General features: G+C 36.0%; 1 pseudogene; it reads left to right on the forward strand.

Annotated features, from left to right (window-relative positions):
• Positions 1-3,241: 3,241 nt before the first annotated feature.
• On the forward strand, positions 3,242-3,685 carry LOC118022411 (annotated as a pseudogene).
• The last annotated feature ends 14,855 nt before the right edge of the window (positions 3,686-18,540 follow it).

The following is an 18,540-nucleotide window of genomic DNA, read 5'->3' on the forward strand; positions in this document are numbered from 1 at the left end:
GTTATATGCTGACATATTTTCCCATTATCTTTTTGGATGGATGATCAAGGACAATTTATGGGTTTCTATGCACAGGGTAAAGTGAATTTGCCTCCATCGGCATTTATAGTGTTAAGATGATGTGATAAGTGATATTTGATTGAATATAAGGCTAAGCATAAAATGCAGACATATTTTAAATACTATTCCTTACTTATCACAGATTACACAAACATACATATAAAAAAAGTATAGAAAAAAATACTGCATAGCTTCTAAACCTTCAAAAATAATTTTAGGTTTGAAATCTGTTGGGGCAATAAAAAGTTGCATTAGTCTTTTGTGTATTGACCAAACTTATAGTACAGGACTTTTATACACTTCTTTCTCTACTGTATCAAGAACTTACACATTCCAATTATGTCAGCTATACATCATTTTGACTTCTTTTCAGTATCACTGTGGTCTTAAGGTTACTTAAAAGATTTATCTTGCTTCTGGTGGATGAAATCTTTGCTTTTCATTCTTAATGTGTTTCTACTTTGCCGCTCATAAGAATGGAAGTCCCCTTTTATTAACTGGGCACTGTCCATTTAATACAGCAGAAATTTTTGAGAGCATCATTGCTTCCCATTAGCCTTGAAATGCCCCAGGATCTCCTTGTTTTTTCAAGTACAAGGTCCAGTTCTGCTGTCAAGGAAACCCTGATTCCTGTAGTAAACTATAGTGTAATGAGAGGAAAGTCAGGGCATGGGGAAAGCAGATGTGAATCTTACCTGCTGGGGCAGCCAGGTGACATCAGAGAAGCAGTGACTTAATATAAGTTTGAACTTTTTTTTTTTAAAGATTTTATTTATTGGACAGAGAGAGATAGCAAGAGCAGGAACGCAAGCAAGTGGGAGTGGGAGAGGGAGAAGCAGGCTTCCCACGAAGCAGGGAGCCCAATGCGGGGCTTGATCCCAGTATCCTGGGATCATGACCTGAGCCGAAGGCAGACGCTTAACGACTGAGCCACCCAGGCACCCAAGTTTGAACTTTTAATATTACCAACTATCAGCTCTTCTCATTTTACTCTAGAACATCCTGTAGCCAATTTAACTACATCATGTTTAGTAATGGATTGACTAATATTGCCCAACACTTTACATTCATATCACACATAGTCAAATCCCAAGCTATTATTATCCCTTTGTGGGTAAGGGTGGGGAGGTACATGGTGGGTGGGGTGGGGCTTCTGGTTTAAGGCCCTGAATTTACTTTGAGTGATCCTATTTCACTTTATTCAATTTACTAATAACATTTTCATATATGGCACGTACAGAATGACAGCAGTGACAATTTTATAAGATTGGATTATACTTATCTACAAGTTTTGAAACATATAGAAGGAGTGTATGTATTTTTATGTATTTAAACTAGCATCCAGATCTATCTACTATGCACTAATTGAAAACAGAAAGCAAATCATGGAATCGATATCATCAGATATTCAGAGCAGTCCATGTATGCTCTATGTTGTAAAGGAAGCAGTCAAGGAGTAAGCATGGATTTTTCTGTGACATTTTATTGTCTGTCCCATTTGTTTCTTCTAATCCTTCTCTTGGGATCATTTACTCCAAGTGTCTATCAGATGAGAGTAAGGAGTTTGGCAGCTCTTCAGAGTGACACCACTTTTTATTTAATGACAAACTCTACTCTGCCCTTTCCATGTTGTGAGATAATTCATCTTCTAGCACAGACATGGTGATTGAAAACTGTTTAATGGCCAGATATTTAACCTCAGCCAATGATTTTTTCTCCTAAAATCTATCCCCCATCAGCAACATAGAGAATTGCTTTATTTTAGAAGCCTAATAGTTGCAATCAAATTTTCCCTCAAGTAGGAAGCCAGCTACTCCAATTTATACAGATTATCTACTGACATCTCTTCTATTCCTTCTCTGAGTAGATGGGCCAAAGTGTAGGGAGGGTCTGGTTGATGGAAGGTCTGATCACCAGGCCAAACGCCATCCTCCCCCCACACACAAAAAAATCTTTAAAAAGTCTGTAACTGGATTATAGTAAGGTGGTAGATTTCATGGCTGATGGGAAGGACTGATGCTACTCAAGAGCATCTAATTTAAAGAAACAAAAACAAAAACACACCATCTGTGCTTATAGCAGGCTTATTTCTAAACCTTACATGAAGCACCAAAGCTGGAAATCTGCTTGCTAGTGTGTTTCTTTCTTTGTTTATAATAATTACACTTCTGATGTGATACATTATCTACATGCTTGTAAACAGATCTATACAGGGATGTCCCTGTGAGCAAGCAGGATGTTCCTATGACAGACTATAGGCTTTGTCATATATCTCTATCCATACAGTCTCTACCATATAGCCATTTCATATGCTCTCCTCTGTTCTCAAACCCAAAATGCTTCTTCCATGATCCTTATACTCAAATAATTAACCCTTTGCTTATTCATTAACAAAATTAAAACTGGAGAAACCTTTCATAACTTCCTACAATCACATCCACTTACCAACTCACCTTTGAGTCCATATACTATGCCCTTCATCCTATTATTTTAGGTCTGCCTAAAACAATATACATCAGTTACTAGCTAAGGCCAGTATTTCCATTGTACCCTGGTTTTCACTCCTTTTGCTTACTCAGGAACATTGCATCAACAAGACTCTTGCATATGTTATGCATCATTAATGTACTTCTCTTCACTAAATTATTCAAAGCAGCATATAGTCATGGCTTAATTTCTCACATATTTAAAAAAATAAACAAAAAAATTTCTCCAGACCCCACATATGCTTCAAATTACCACACCATCCTCTTATTACCTTGTATCCAATATAAATCTTCTTTCGTCTCTAAAATAGCTAAACTCCTCTAAAGATTTTTCCCTTGTTATTCTAGCGAAATGGTTTTCTTCAGAGTTCCAGTCACATGTATATCCCTAAATCAAAGACAATTTAACCAATCTCATCACACTTGACTAATTAGCAGCATTTGGCTCAACGTATTTGTCCTTTAATACTCTTTCTTCACTTGACTTCTAGGATACCATGCTTCTTGAAAAACAAGAATACAGGGCCAAGTAGGAGACTATGGGAGTGTTAGGAAACAGAGTTTTTCAAGATCTTACATTTTGCATTAAGAAGCTTGAATTTGTCTGTAAACCTCGTGGAGCCAAAGCTAACAAACAAAAAACATGAGGGGGGTGGATACTTGTGACGCTGCTTTCCCTCTCTACAATACCTCGTGCTCTTCCTTTCCCACCAGGGCCGGGCAGAATGGCTCCCGCGAAGAAGGGTGGCGAGAAGAACGGCCGTTTTGCCATCAACGAGGTTAGTGACCAAAGAATACACCATTAACATTCACAAGCGCATCCATTGAGTGGATTTCAAGAAGTGTGCCCCTCGGGCACTCAAAGAGATCCGGAAATTTGCCATGAAGAAGATGGGAACTCCAGATGTGCGCATTGACACCAGGCAAAGCTGTCTGGGCCAAAGGAATAAGGAACATTCCATACCGTATCTGTGTGCAGTTGTCCAGAAAACATAAGGAGGATGAAGATTCACCAAACAAACTCTACGCACTGGTTACCTATGTACCTGTCACCACTTTCAAAAATCTACAGACAGTTAATGTAGATGAGAACTAATCGCTGATTGTCAAATAAAGGTATAAAACTAAAAAAAAAAAAAGGGGGGGATTTTAATATTGTTCCCTAAAATTCAGTCCCTTCCCTGTAAAAGAATTATGCATCTATACTCTTTGCCATAAGAAGCAAAGTATCTCTCTCTAGATAGGTAATACTTCTATATCTGTCTTTGTGCTTGGTCATGTGACAGACCTTGACCAGTGAAACATAATTAGACTTGAATTATGTCATGTTCAAGCAGAAGCTTTAAATGTAATTGTGTGTTTTCCCTTGTCCTATTGTTTTTTTGTTTTGTTTTGTTTTTTTGCCTTCTAAAATGAGAATAGCATGTCCCCAGTAATAATTATTTCTTTAGCCTAGGTCCTAGAAAGGAAAAACACATGGGAGAGGAGAAATGAGAGCCCAGCAGTCATAGCCAACTCATAGATCTACAAGCTAAAAATGATTTATTATTAAGTCACTGCATTTTGGAGTCAAAGATGGGCCTAGGTGTTTCCCAGAGTAAATCTGAAAGAACTCGGTAATTAATCATTTGAAATATAAACAAAGGGGAGTGAAAGAATGCTGTTAGGGGAAGATAAGCTTTATTTCAGAAATGTGTAAACATAGTTAAAGATACAGTCATTTTTTTCCAGAAATTATACTGAAAGCAGAAAATCAATGGAAGTCAGAAAAACAATGACCATGGAAATGAACACTGTCATTCTCAACAGTGCAAAACTGTGGTTGAGAGGAAAATAAGATCCTTGGAAACATATATTTAAATCAACACACTGGTAGTTGTAATAGAAAAAATATTATTTCAGAAATTATTTCTAAAACAACTTTTAGATTTAGGATGAAGAATGGCAACAGTTTACTGCTAGCATTATTAAAGAAATCAACATTTTTTGCTCAAATTTTGGTTAGAATAATATGTAATTTAGGGCAGAAAAATTTGAACTTGTCCTTGGGATTATAGATTGTTCTTCTATAAATCTAATAGCCAAGTATCTAACCAAAGTTATTTGGAGAATCTGTTTAACTATTTCTAAATAATGTGAATGACTGGCTCAATGTCAGAAAACAGAATGCAGCTCCTTGAAGAACAATTAAATTATTTCTTTTTTGCCTATTTTTAAAAAGTCAAAATGCATAAAGCATATGAACTAATCTTGTTTAAACCTGACAATAACCTCATTTTACTTGCTATGTCTCGTTTGATCCTCATAATAACCAAAAGTAGATACTATTTTTATTTTCCCCATTTTAAAGGGTGAACCTAGGTAATTTTCCCAAGCTCACACAATAAGATGGGAAGCTGGCATCAAACCTAGGGCTGTTTGCTCACTACACAAATCCTCAGCTTCTATGGGAACTATGTAGGCATTTAACCATGAAAATATTGTAATTTGCAATTCATGGATTTTAAATACTACATATCAAAAGAAAAGTAACAAATGCTAAAATTATAATAGATACAGAATTTATCTCAGGATAAGCTGAAAATCCATTATTTGAATATTAAAGCACAAAGTCAAGCTGGAGTTAGTTATTATGGTAATATCTATGGAATTGCTTAGAAAATAATTTCACCTGACATCCGCCCCCCCAGTGTATGCATGCAAATGTGCACCTGTGCACACACGTACACACCTTTATCTCACGGCCAATTATTTTCCCATAATTGTGTGGTTACCAAACATCTCTCTGTTATCATAATATTACTCTGCCCACTTGCTGTAGATAATTGTTGGCTCCAGGATATGCAAGGCCTATGCCACAACAGAGTATAGCCCTTAGATTTTATATTTTGAAACTAGACCTGAGAAAGTTATTCAATCTCACATTAGAGCTAAAGCTATAACTTGGACAACTTAGGGAGTATTGATGGCCATGAGTCATTCAATGACAGATTCAGTTAAGGAAAAAACAAACAAACAAACAAACAAAAAAGAAATAAGGAGCTTGGGAAAATGGCAGAGTAGGAGAACCCTGAGCACCCAGTCCTATGTTTTCAACTAGTTATCATCCATATCCAAGTCAATAAAGTGGAAAGTAATCCAAAGACTGGCAGAAAAAAATTCCACAACTAAATCTAGAGACGAAGTTGCATGGAAAGGTTAGAAGGGTCAGAAAGGTGAGGGAGGCTACCTAGGAGGGAGGGAGCTGCTGGCATGGAGAAGGCAGAGAAATGGGCCCTTGTACCAGGGAACTCAAAGGAGGCAGACTAACCCCTGTAACTTTTGGCTTTAAAAACCAGAGGAGCTGAATTCCATTAGTTTGTAAAACTAGTGGGACTTGGAGTTTTTTGGGTTTTTTTTAAGATTTTTATTTATTTATTGAAAGAGATAATGATAGAGAGAAAGCATGAGGCGGGGGAGAGTCAGAGGGAGAAGCAGACTCCCTGCTGAGCAGGGAGCCCAATGCAGGACTCAATCCCGGGACTCCAGGATCATGACCTGAGCCAAAGGCAGTCGCTTAAACAACTGAGCCACCTAGGCACCCAGAATTTGGAGTTTTAAAAGTCATCTGACTCAGCGCTGGGTGAGCTAAGGGGTGAGTGATAGCTGGGTCACTGCCCTTGAAGAGACAGCAGCCTACGCAGATAGGCAACATAAAAAGGGCAGTTTACACAACACAAGGGGCTAACTGGATACAGATCTGTTCATGATGATTTTAGATTGTGTTGGGGAGCTGTTAGCTAACTCGGTAATAGTGTACCACACCCATGAGTCTTCCTGAGGACTCACCATTCCAAGCCTGCTAACCTCTGCCCTGGGTTCAGGGCAAATTTTGTTAAAGCCAAGCCTGTGCCCTGCCCAGGTTCCAGGTGCTCAGCTGCTACCATGCATCATGCCTAGTTACAATGCTGGGCTCAACTACCACATGGTGCCCAGCCTTGTGCCCCTGGCCATCCTGGCACACAGCCACCAGCCACCACACCTGTTTCAGGGTGTGAAACTCAGGGGCTCTGGCTTAGGACTAGTCACCCAATGCAAATTTTGCTAACACTATTGCTCTGCTCCCAAGTTCCTTTGTCAGCATGCCCCCTCTGGAGCTAGCCTGCCTGGATCCCACTAATACCATAGAGAACAAGCACAGCCCACAACAAGCAGAGAGTCAGTGCAGACAACTGCACTGAAAGGAAACATAACTCAGACACAAAATAAGGATATAAGCAACACACATAGGATATTCTCCAGAAGTATCAGGTTCTGGTGAACAGGGGGCACTGTACTGCAAGGCACTCCAGGACCTCTTTTTCATAAAAGCACTACTTTCAAGAGAAGACACAGTTGACTTTCTTAACACAGAGAAACGGAGAGAAGCAAAAATGAAGAGACAGAGAAATTTATCCTAAATGAAAGAAGAGGACAAGGCCACAGCCAGAGATCTATGTGAAACAGATGTAAGTAATATGCCTGATGGAGAACTTAAAGCAATGATCATAAGGATACTCTCTGAACTTGAGAAGAGAGGAGAGGACCTCAGTGAGTCCATTAATACAGAGATAAGGAACAACATAGCAGAGATAAAGGACACAGTAAACAAAATGAGAAACATACTTGATGGAATGAACAGCAGGATGGAAGAAGCAGAAAATGAATTAATGACTTAGAAGACAATAGTGGAAAGAAATCAAGTTGAACAAAAGAGAGAGAAAAGAATCATGCAAAACTAGAACAGACTTAGGGAACTCAGTGACTCCATCAAATGTACTAACATTTGTATAATAGGAGTCTCAGAAGAGGAACAGAAAGAAAAGGAGGCAGAAAATTTATCTGAAATAATAACAGCTGAAAACTTCCCTAAATTGGGGGAGAAAACAGATATCCAGATCTAGAAGACACTGAGAACCCCCAACAAAATCAATAAAAGCAGACCCACACCAAGACATATTGTAGTTAAATTGGCAAAATATAGTGATAAGGAAAAAAAAAATTTAAAAGCAGCAAGATCAAAGAAGTCATTAACTTACAAGGTAAAACCTATAAGGCTAGCAAGAGATTTTTCAACAGAATCTATGCAAGCCAGAAGGGAATGGCATGATATATTCAAAGTGCTGAATGGGAAAAGCCAAGAATACTCTATCCAGCAAGGCTATCATTCAGAATAGGAGAGAAAAAGAGTTTCCCAGACAAAAATTAAGGAGTTCATGACCACTAAACCAGCTCTGCAAGAGACATCAAAAGGGACTCTAAGTGGAAAGGAGAGACCAAAAGTGACAGTATAGAGATAGGAAACAGAAAAACAGTAAAAATGAATATTTCTGTAAAAAACAGTCAAGGAACTCACAAAAAAGAAGGATATACAATATAATAACATGTACCTAAATGTGGGGAGAAGAGGAGAAAACAATGGGTTCAAACTTAAACAACCATCAACTTAATATAGAGATATTAACATAATATACAATATATGCAGAAGAGGTTATATATAAAGCTAATGGTAACCATATATCAAAAACCACTAATAAATATGCAAATAATAAAAAGAAAGCAATCCAAATATGTAATTAAGGAAAATCAGCAAAACATTAAAAAGAAGACAAGTAAGGATCAGAGAAAATCTTCAGAAACAACCACAAAACAAGTAATAAAAAGGTAATAATACATAATTATCAATAATTACTTTGGGCATAAATGGACCAAGTACTCCAATCAAAAGACGTACTGTGATAGAATAGATTAAAAAAAAAAAGAAATGAAAAACCACAAACAGGCAAGAACCATCTATATGCTTCCTACAAGACACTCATTTTAGACCTAAAGACACCTGCAAATTGAAAGTGAGGGGATGGAGAAATATCTGTCATGCCAATGGATGTCAAAAGAAAACCAGAGTAGCAGTAGATATATCAGACAAAATGGACTTTAAAACAAAGGCTGTAACAAGAAACAAAGAAGGACACTACATAATAATAAAGGGGACAATCCAACAAGAAGATATAACAATTGTAAATATTTATTCATACAATATAGAAGCACCCAAATACATAAAAGAGTTAATAACAAATAAAAATGAATTAATTGGTAATAGTACAAAAATAGTAGGGGAATTTAACACCCCACTTACATCAATGGACAGATCATCTAAACAGAAAATCAGTAAGGAAAGAATGACTTTAAATGACACACTAGACCGGATGGATTTAACAGATATATCCAGAATATTCCATCCTAAAACAGCAGCATACACATTCTTTTCAAGTGTACATAGAGCATGCACCAGAATACATCACATACTAGTCCACAAAGTAAGTCTCAACAAATTCAAAATATCAAAAATCATGCATCTTTTCTGAACACAATGCTATGAAACTATAAGTCAAACACAGGAAAAAAATCTGGAAATAACACAAATACATAGAGGTTAAATAACATGCTACTAAACAATGAATGGTCAACCAGGAACTAGAAAAATAAAAAAGTACATGAAATAAAATGAAAATGAAAACACAATGGTTCAAAACCTCTGGGATGCAACAAAAGCAGTTCTAAAAGGGAAGTTTGTAGCAATATAGGCCTACCTCAAGAAGAAAAATTTCAAACAGTTTAACCTTGCATCTAAAGGAGATAAAAAAAGAACAAACAAAATCTAAAACTAGCAGAAAGAAGGGAATACTAAAGATTAGAACAGAAATAAATAATAGAAATTAAAAATCAGAACAAACTCCCTTCCAAAAAACCAAAAACAATAGAACAGATCAATGAAACCAGGAGCCAATTCTTTGAGAAAAAAATCAATAAAATTGATAAACCTTCAACAAGACTTATTTAAAAAAAAAGAGAGAGAAGGGACTCAAATAAATAAAATTACAAATGAGAGAGGAGAACACCACCACAGAAATACAGATAATTATAAGAGAATATTATTAAAAACTATATGCCAACTAATTGGACAACCTAGAAGAAATGGATAAATTCCTAGAAACATACAAACTACCAAAACTGAAACAGGAAGAAATAGAAAATTTGAACAGACCCATAACCAGCAAAGAAATTGAGTCAGTAATCAATAAACTCCCAGCAAACAAAAGTCCAGACTGGCTTTACAGGCAAATTCTACCTAATATTTAAAGAAGAGTTAATACTTAGTCTTCTCAAACTATTCCAAAGAAGAGAAAAGGAAGGAAAACTTCCAAATTCATTCTATGAGGCCAGCATCATGCTGATACCAAAAGCAGATAAAGGGACCACTAAATAGGAGAACCACAGGCCAAATTCCTTGATAAGCATGGATGCAAAAATTCTAGGGTGGTTCAATAATCACAAATCAATCAATGTGATACATCACATCAATAAAAGAAAGGATAAGAAACATATGAACATCTCAATAGATGCAGAAAAAGCATTTGACAAAGTACAACATCCATTCAAGATAAAAACCCTCAACAAGGTAGGTTAGAGGGAACATACCTCAACATAATAAAGGCCACCTATGAAAAAAAATCCTCAATGGAGAAAAACTGAGAACTTTTCTTCTATGCTCTGTAACGAGACAAGGATGTCCTCTTTCACCTGTGTTATTTAACATAGTACTGGAAGTCTTAGCTTCAGCAATCAGAAAAGAAAAAGAAATAAAAGGCATCCAAATCAGTAAGGAAGAAGTAAAATTTTCACTATCTGCAGATGACATGATACTATATATAGAAAACCCAAAAGACTCCACCAAAAAACTAAATGAATTCAGTAAAGTCTCAGGATACAAAATCAATGTACAGAAATCTGTTGCATTTCTACATACTAACAATTAAAGAGCAGAAAGAGAAATTAATAAAACAATCCCAGTTATAATTGCACCAAAAATAATAAAATACCTAAGAATAAACTTAACCAAGGAGGTGAAAGACTGTACTCTAAAAACTATAAAACACTGATGAAAGAAATTCAAGACAACACAAAGAAATGGAAAGACATCCCATGCTCATGGGTTGGAAGAACAAACATTGTTAAAATGTCTATACTACCCAAAGGGATCTACACATTTAATGCAATCCCTATCAAAATACCAACTAGAACAAACAATCCTAAAATTTTTATGGAACCACAAAAGACCCCGGATAGCCAAAACAATCCTGAAAAAGAAAAGCAAAGCCAGAGGCATCACAACTCCAGACATAAGTATATTACAAAACTTTAGTGATCAGAACAGTATGGTACTGGCACAAAAACAGACACATGGATCAACAGAGCAGAATAGAAAATCCAGAAATAAATCACAATTATATAGCCAATTAATCTTTGACAAAGCAGGAAAGAATATCCAATGGGAAAAGTGTATCTTCAACAAATGGTGTTGGGAAAACTGGACAGCAACATGCAAAAAAAATGAAATTCGACTATTTTCTTATACCATACACAAAAATAAACTCAAAATGGATTAAAAACCTAAATGTGAGACCTGAAATAAAAAAATCCTAGAAGAGAACATAGGCAGTAACTACTTTGACATCAGCCATAGCAACATTTTTCTAGATATGTCTCCTGAGGTGAGGGGAAACCCAAGCAAAAATGAACTATTAGGACTTCATCAAAATAAAAAGGTTTTGCACAGTGAAGGAAATGATCAACAATACTAAAAGGCAACCTACGGAATGGAAGAAGATATTTACAAATGACATATCTGATAAGGGGTTAGTATCCAAAATATATAAAGAAATTATAAAACTCAACAGCCAAAAAACAATCTTGTTGAAAAATGGGTAGAAAACATGAACAGACATTTCTCCAAAGAAGACACCCAGATGGCCAACAGACACATGCAAAGATGCTCATCATCACTTATCATTAGGGAAATGCAAATCAAAACTACATGGTCAGAATGCCTAAAGTCAACAACCCAAGAAACAACAGGTGTTGGAGAGCATGTGGAGAATAAGGACCACTTGTGCACTGTTGGTGGGAATGCAAATTAGAGCATCCACTGTGGAAAACAGCATAGAGGTTCCTCAAAAAGTTAAAAATAGAACTACCTTATGATCCAGCAATTGAACTACTGAGTATTTACCCAAATAATACAAGAACACTAATGTAAAAGGTTACATGCACCCCTATATTTATAGTAGCATTATTTACAATAACCAAGATATGGAAGAAAGTGTCCATCAACAGATGAATGGATAAAAAAGAGGTGGTATATAAGTGGAATGGAATACCATCTAGCCATATAAAAGAATGAAATCTTTCCATTTGCAATGACACAGATGGAGTTAGAGGGCATAATGCTAAGTGAAATAAGTCAGAGAAAGACAAATACCATATGATTTAACTTATGTGGAAATTAAGAAACAAATAAGCAAAGGGAAAAAAAAAGGAGATAAATCAATAAACAGACAATTATAGAGAACAAACTGGGGAGGGGAGGTTGGTGGCAAGATGGGTTAAATAGGTGATGAGGATTAAGGAGTGCACCTGTTTTGATGAGCACTGGGTGATGTACGTAATTGTTGAATCGCTCTATTGCACAAAACTAATATAACACTGTAAAACTAATATAAACTAAATACTAATACTAAACTAAAACTAATATAACACTGTATCTTAACTAACTAGAATTAAAATAAAAACTGAAAATAAAATAAAAATTAAAAAAAAATTTAAACTAAACAAATTAAAATTTCTCAACTTGATGAATGTCATATATGACATATTTAATGATAAAATATTGAATGTTTTCCCTCCAGGATAGTGAACAAGCTAAGAATGTCTAACCATCCAACTTACTGATGTTCGTAACATTTTGAAGTGTGTAAATATTTAAGATGGAATATTTGATGAATAAAGTGATGGACAGATAGAAATGTGATAAAGCAAACCCAGCAACTGTGAATTATAGACTCTAGGTGGTAGGTATGTGCATGTTAACTTTGTAATTCAACTTTTCTCTGTGATTGAAAATACTCATAATAAAATGTAGGGGGAAAGATCTGCAAAGTCCTACATTAAAAAACAACAAAAAACAAAAAACAACTAACTTTGTTTAAAAAAAGAGAGAAGAAAAAAGAGCTATTCTGCCTCAGAAAGAGAATGAAACTGACAGGCAGTGTTAAGCAGAGAAAAGAGAAGCCCCGGTGGGGTTCAAGTCTCTGGTTCCAGTTCCTGCATTTCCTGTGGTTTGTTCCACACTTGCTTAGATTCCCTCAGGAAATGAATTCCACCTTTTACTTAAGCTGGTTTGAGTTCAGATTCTATCACTTTTAACCAATATGTTCCTAACTAAGGCGATATTTTAGACAGCCCTTATCTTAATTTAATGAAGTTATCTCTAAAACATTTATTACATACACATTGCAGGACGGGCTCGGAAACTAGAGGACAGAGATAAAGCGTTATGCCTTTCACAATGGAGAGTAGAGAGAGATGTTGATAAGGAGAAGCAAATGATTTTTCCATAAATGTACAGAAATTGCTACAAAGAAAAATGAACTTTGCATACTTCATCTAGCCAGTGGTTAGATTTAACAAAATCCTTGGCATCTTCCAGGGTGAGTATGCATCATAATCAAGGATGAATTAGCTTTTATAAAAAGTCCATTAATGTGAAAACATCATAAAGATGTCAAAATAAAATTCTCCATCACTTACACACAGAAAAGGGTAAAATGCCAAACAAGGAGTACTCCCAAGTGCTCAGTCAGTAATTAGGAACAAAGGAAATAAAAATACAACCATAGCATTTATGTTGAGGAGATGATTGGAAATTTTTTTTTTTTTAAGATTTTATTTATTTATTTGAGACAGAGAGAATGAGAGACAGAGAGCATGAGCGGGAGGAGGGTCAGAGGGAGAAGCAGACTCCCTGCCGAGCAGGGAGCCCGATGCAGGACTCGATCCCGGGACTCCAGGATCATGACCTGAGCCGAAGGCAGTCGCTTAACCAACTGAGCCACCCAGGCGCCCAATGATTGGAAATTTTTAAAGTTTTATCTCCTTTCCATAAACTAAAATTTGAACAAACATAGTAAAATATGTATGTATGCATATATATGCGTGCATGTCTACATGTATATGTTTTATATGTGCATGCTCAACTATAACCACCCTCATTCATTACAATTTATTTTTTTAAATTTTTCAGTGAAATTTAATAAATAATTCTCCCCATACATTTTTTTTTTCTTTTTTGTTCATTGCTCTATCCCTCATAACCACAAATTATTCCTGATGGTGCAGGTATCAATAAAGAATTGCCAAACTGATAGATTCTACAAATAGAAATGATATTAAGTAATGCTGAAATGAGATTTCTCAAGAAGCAATGAAAGAAATAGGTGTGAACTGCCACAGTAGTTCATGGAACATTTCTCAGCATCTAATTTCTAAAACACCCAGTGTCTACCTGAGTAGATTATAAGGTTTTATCCAACAAGTCAAAATTTTGAGCTTCATTCCTATCTATACATTCACATATTGTGACCAATCTATGATCCCAGTAAGAAGGAAAAGGCAAAACTGAAATAAAGAGGCATATAACAAAAATGAATATATCAGTATATGGGACAATGGTGGCAGATGGGATTTTACAGGTGATCGATTTCTGCTGGTTTGCAAGCACTCTTGCAAACACATGAAATGCACACCTTTGACAAATATTTAACATATTTTCTTTTGTTTCTGTTTCTTTCTTCTGAATTATATTTTCAGAGATTAATTTACAATGGAAAGGAGAAATAAAATTCCCAAAGAAGTTCTTTTGAGTCTAGATCTGTGGGCCACATTATGTCAGAACAGGAGAGAAAACACATATTTGGATGAGGATGATTGGTAGTGTTAGAATGGCCTGTGTAATATAAAGGAATTTGTCATAGAAACAAAGTTTTAGCTTTGGTCAAATATATATGTATGTTATATTTACTACTGTTTTATATGTTATATTACATCTATAAATAACCTCCTTATTAAGTTTTATAAAATAAGGAATCAAACAGTTTAGAACTCAGCAAGCAGATAGCTTTGTTTAAAAAGCATTGAATGAATGGTTCACATAAAATTGTTCACATAAAAATTTATCTGATTCAGACTTAATCTCTCGCTTAGAAACATACACTCACTGAGTGACAAAACATGCTAATTATTTAACAAAATAAAGTTATATTTAATAAGTCCATACATAGTTACTTTAAAAAATCTATTTGGTAATTAGATACTAGTATGAGAAAATGTATGAAGTGACTCCTTTATGGCTCCCATCTCCCCTCTCTTGAACAGGATTGTCTACAAGTATCCTATACCTGTTCCAACATTACATTTGTGTGGGGGGGTGGGGGCAAAGAACGTGTCTATTTAGTTTCCTAGATCTAAAGAGTGAGAACTGCACTCTAGAAACAGGTATAGGATACTTGTAGACAATCCTGTACAAGAGAGGGGAGATGGGAGGCATAAAGGAGTCACTTCATGGGGAACTTGGGTGGCTCAGTTGGTTAAGGGTCTGACTCTTGATTTCAGCTCAGGTCATGATCTCAAGGTTGTGAGGTCGAGCCCCGAGTTGGGCTCCACACTGGGTGTGGAGCCTGCTTGGGATTCTCTCTCTTCTTCTCCCTCTGTCCCTCCCCCTTCCTCTCTCAAAAAAGAAAAAAAAAAAAAGACACTTCATAGTAATTCTGAAGTCTAGCTGGGTGGCACATGCTGGAAATTGCTTGATTAGGTTTCAAGAATGGAAATAGCTTTCCCTGGCCCCAGGCTATGCTACCGGACTCTGGTTTTTGCTCTGAATCATCCCTTTACTACCCATTCCTCCATAAAAATTAGCATGGGTTTTCAAATAAGTAGTTTTATAAGCATACTTCCTTTTAGTAGAATTTTATTGATCTGAAGACCTCTTTTTTCATTTTGTACTGTTTCTATTCCTTCCAGTTAAAGATATTATTGTTTAAAGATAATATAAAGATATTATTCTTAAATTGTGAATAAAATTCTCTCAATATCATTGTGTCCCTTCTATAACTTTTTGAAGATTATTCATTTAGATGCCAAAAGACACAACCACAAGTCTCTTCGTGATAGACTCTTCTCTACTTTGGGCTCCTGTTGAGACTGCTGTGGTATAACATTGCTTCTTAGATGTTTTTTGTTTTGTTTTGTTTTTTAAATTCAGAGGATCTGTTATACACACCCTTGATCTCCTGAAAGAACCTTTGGTTTGGCACCACCTTTGGCCTTTCTGACATCTTAACAAAAGCTTTACAATTACATCTTAAGCTTAATCTCAACCATGTTTTCCTGGAAATGGTCTGTATTGAACATTTGCTCCAAAGCCAATTCTTAATTCTGGCAACATTTTTCATTTGGAAAAGTTTTTTATTTTCATATTTTACTATAAAAAGCACAAAGAAATCAAGTGTCATATTTAACACTTTCCTTAGAAATCACCTTTGCTAGATTACCCAGGTAATTGGGCACATTTTAACTTCATATTTTAGTGCACACAGTAGTGTTGCTAATCGTTTTGATTATATCAGATAGATTTCTCTTCTTACAGTTTCCAATAACATATTCCTTACGTCCTTTTGTGGCCTCAAGGACACTATCCTCAATGACTAGAATTCTATGAACAGTCTGTTGAAGGCAGCTTAGACTTCTTCTAACATAGTCCTCAAAATTCTTCCAAACTCCTTCCATGCTCAATTCCAAAGCCACTACCACATTTTAGGTATTTGTTATGGTACCACTCAACCTGCCAGTACTTGATATTAGTTATTTATTGCTTCATTAAAAAAACACCCCACACCCTAGCCAATTAAAATAAGCAAACAACAACAACAAAATGATTATTTTTTTTAATTTTTTTTTAATTTTTTTTTTCTTTTAGATTTTATTTATTTGAGAGAGACAGAGATAGTGAGATAGAGAGCACAAGTGGGGAGGAGAGGGAGAAGCAGGCTCCCCACAGAGCAGGGGGCCCGATGCGGGACTCGATCCCAGGACCCTGGGATCATGACCTGAGCCGAAGGCAGACGCTTAACCAACTGAGCCACCCAGGCGCCCCAAAATGATTATTTTCTCATAGTTTTTATGTGTTGGGAACCCAGATGTGACTTAGCTGGTAGCTCTGTGTCAAGGTACAGTAGTCTTCCCTTATCTGCAGTTTTACTTTCCAAGGCTTCAGTTACCCAGGGTCTAGAAGCAGATGATCCTCCTTCGGACCACTGTCAGAAGGTCAATAGTAGCCTAACACTACACCACAATGCCTAGATGATTTACCTCATTTCATTTCATTACATAGGCATTTTATCATTTCACATCATCGTAAGAAAGATAAATATTGTATAAGACATTTTGAGAGAGAGATCCCACATTCACATAACTTTCATTATAGTATATTGTTGCAATTTCTCTACTTTATTAGTTACTGTTGTTAAACTCTTACTGTACCTAATTTATAAATTAAACTTTATCACAGGTATGCATGTATGTATAGTAAGAACATAGTATACACAGGATTTGGTACTATCTGCTGTTTCAGGCATCCACTGAGGGTTATGGGATGTATCTCCCACAGATAAGGAGAGACTACTGTATCTTGAAGTGTGCAATGAAAACATCAGTTAGGGCTGTGGTCCCATCAGATGACTTTATTGAAGGAATATGTGTTTCCAATCTCATTTGCCTGGTGGTTCAGAGGACTTAGTTTAGATATTTTCAAAATATCTCAGTCTAAACTGAGGAGCACCTGTTTATCCTGGAACAGAGCCAGAGAGTCACTGCAGTATTCCACGCACCCAAACAATAAACACTTGTGTATTTAGTCTTGAAGTTAGTGACCTTATGCCAAGGGAAAGTGAGCTTGGCAAAAATTTGTTATTGTCTAGTAGAATCCTGATATCTTTTTAAGATGATTATGCAGTTATTCTGTTAGGAAATTCTTAAGTAGATAAGTGTCTATTCGCTCAGTCATATATCCTTTAACTTAACTGACTTTATTTAGCATTTTATTAGTAGGACTTAACAATGAAAATAGAAGCCACTCTAGGTATTCTGGGTGGGAAGGTATTTAATACTGGAAATTATATAGGCTTTCAAACCACTGGTAACATGGGAGAACAAAGTTTAAGACAGTTTTCAGGAAATTCCAAATTATAGTGATGACAAGGTAACCATCACTAATAATATTAGTCACTTACAGCTCTGAAGTGGAGAATCCTCAGGAGAATACTTCAAGCCACAGATGAAAATTCGTATTTGCTATCTCTCAAAGCCCATATATTCTATTCTAACAGCAGCATAGTAGCATTGCCTTTCTTTTATGTCCCCCAAATTTTGCCCAATTGCCTCCACAAATATAATGTAACTCAAGCTCAATATCTAAAGGGTCCTGATATTATAGTTTCTAGACTTCACCTCCTTGAAATACAAGGAATAGCTTAGAAGAGTGGGGATGGTATTGAGTATCAATCAGTGATATCCAAGAGTCCACCCTTGATTACCTCGGCACCTTTATACATCCTTCTATAGAAAGCCAAAAACCGGAGCTCCTGGGTGGCTCAGTCAGTTTAGCATCTGCCTTCAGCTCAGGTCATGATCTCAGTGTCCTTGGATTGATCCCCACATCGGGCTCCCTACTCAGTGGGGAGCCTCTTCTCCCTCTCTCTCTGGCCCTCCCTGCTGCTTGTGTTTTCTCACTCTCTCTCAAATAGATAAATAAATAAATAAAATCTTTAAAAAAAAGCCAAAAACCCAAACCCAAACAAACAAAAAATGCTGGAGTAGAGATTTGAAGTTTAGAAAAGACATAAAATAAGTAGATGATATAAAGATTATATGTCATCTAAGGAGTTTTATACAATGACATTCAAATTCTGATTAAATGAAATGGAATTTTATACTCTGTTTCCTTCTTATTAAGATAAATTTAAAAGTTAAAGTTTAACATCCCATTGGCCTGGCTCTTTGATTCCAGATCTGTGGGTTCTAGATT

This window comes from Mirounga leonina, unplaced genomic scaffold, assembly GCF_011800145.1.
Source record: "Mirounga leonina isolate KUSES-001 unplaced genomic scaffold, KU_Mleo_1.0 Mir_176, whole genome shotgun sequence".
Taxonomy (NCBI): Eukaryota; Metazoa; Chordata; class Mammalia; order Carnivora; family Phocidae; genus Mirounga; species Mirounga leonina.